The sequence below is a fragment of the Hylobates moloch genome, unplaced genomic scaffold (genome assembly GCF_009828535.3).
Source record: "Hylobates moloch isolate HMO894 unplaced genomic scaffold, HMol_V3 SCAFFOLD_13, whole genome shotgun sequence".
Taxonomy (NCBI): Eukaryota; Metazoa; Chordata; class Mammalia; order Primates; family Hylobatidae; genus Hylobates; species Hylobates moloch.
The window spans coordinates 19805474-19807248 of NW_026652288.1; the positions used below are offsets into that span (position 1 = coordinate 19805474).

Sequence of the window (1775 nt, forward strand, 5' to 3'; positions counted from 1 at the left end):
AAAAAGAAAGGTAAGAAGGAAAAGACCCCTTTCCCCTGCAAAAAAAAATCAGGCCAGGTTGAGCCACTTCTAGCCCAGAACTGTTTGCATGGCAAACCCTAATATCCTACTTCCGCCATCATTCAAATTCAGGTAACTTAGAGGGACAGCTAAAATCCAAATGAACAAAAAAACCATATCCAGGTTGCCCACCAGTGCCTCCAGCATGCACAGAGCCATGCCCCATGCAGCAACATCTCTGAGCATCAGGGAGTGGTGGCAGTCACCAGATTCCTTAGGTGATGCAGTCTTCAGCTGGAACCACATCAGGAGGATATCGGAGGAGAAGGCAGGAGCAAGTGGGGGGCACACCACAGAGGGCCTTGAGACTTGGGCTGAGTCGAGACTTTGTATTTAGGTGCTGGGAGCCTTTAGAGGCTTTGAGCAGGGGAATGACTTTTCAGACACATGCATTAGAAAGGGCTATATTTAGGGAAAACACGTGCTCCATATGCCTGGCTCAGTCCTGGTTTGCCTGGACAGTTCCAAATTATGCCTGCTTTTCCTAGTAAATTGATTGCCCATTACACTCTCAAGAGTATCCTGGTTTTACCTACTGGATATTTTATGATATTAAAGAATTATTTTTAATTTTTAAAGTATAATAATATTACAGTTACATTAAAAAAAAAAAAGAATTCTGGGCCAGGCACAATGGCTTATGCCTGTAATCCCAGCACTTTGGGAGGCCAAGGTGGGTGGATCACACAGGGCCAGGAGTTCGAGACCAGCCTGACCAACATGGCAAAACCCTGTCTCTACTAAAAAATACAAAAATTAGACAGGCAAGGTGGCACATGCCTGTAATCCCAGCTACTCGGGAGGCTGAGGCACAAGAATTGCTTGCATCCAGGAGGCAGAGGTTGCATGAGCCTAAATCATGCCACTGCACTCCAGCCTGGGGGACAGAGTGAGACTGTCTCAAAAAACAAACAAACAAAAAACAGTTCTGCCAGGCATGATAGTGCATGCCTGTATTCAGAGCCACTCTGGAGGCTGAGGCAGGAGGATCACTTGACCCCAGGAATTCTGGGCTATAGTGCGTTATGCCAATTGGGTGTACACACTAAGTTTGGCATCAATATGGTGACCTCTTGGGAGCAGGGGACCACCAGTTTGCCTAAAGAGGGGGAACCAGCCCAGGTTGGAAGTGGAGCCGGTCAGAACCCTTGTGCTGATCAGTAGTGGGATTGCGCCTGCTCTGGGTACGTTGCCCAGGCTGGATCCCACTACTCTTACTGTGTTGCCCAGGCTGGAGTGCAGTGGAATTCAGGCTTCACTCCTTTCAGTGGAGCCACTGCAATCCAGCCTGGGCAACATAGTGAGACCTCATCAAAAAAAAAAAAAAAAAGAGTTCTTATCTTTTAAAGATAGATAGATAGATTGATCAATCCATCTAGTGCTCTGGCAGCATGTATACTAAAATTGGAATGATACAGAGATTAGCATGGCCCCTGCACAAATGATCACATGCAAATTTGTGAAGCATTCCATATTTTATGATGAATGTTTGAGAGATGAATATGTCAATTACCCTGATTTGATCAGTACATATTATATGCCTCTCAACATCACTATGTACCCCATAAATATGTACAATTATTATGTGCCAACTAAAAAATCTAAAAAATAAAGACATACACTTAGATATTTATAGATGAATATCATCTAGAATTTGCTTCAAGCCAGTCTAGCAGCGGAAGTGGTGGCAGAATGTGAGTGGGAGTAGAGACGAA

General features: G+C 44.7%; 1 pseudogene; it reads left to right on the forward strand.

Annotated features, from left to right (window-relative positions):
* The first annotated feature begins 1438 nt into the window (after positions 1-1438).
* Positions 1439-1539, forward strand: LOC116481290 (U6 spliceosomal RNA; annotated as a pseudogene).
* The last annotated feature ends 236 nt before the right edge of the window (positions 1540-1775 follow it).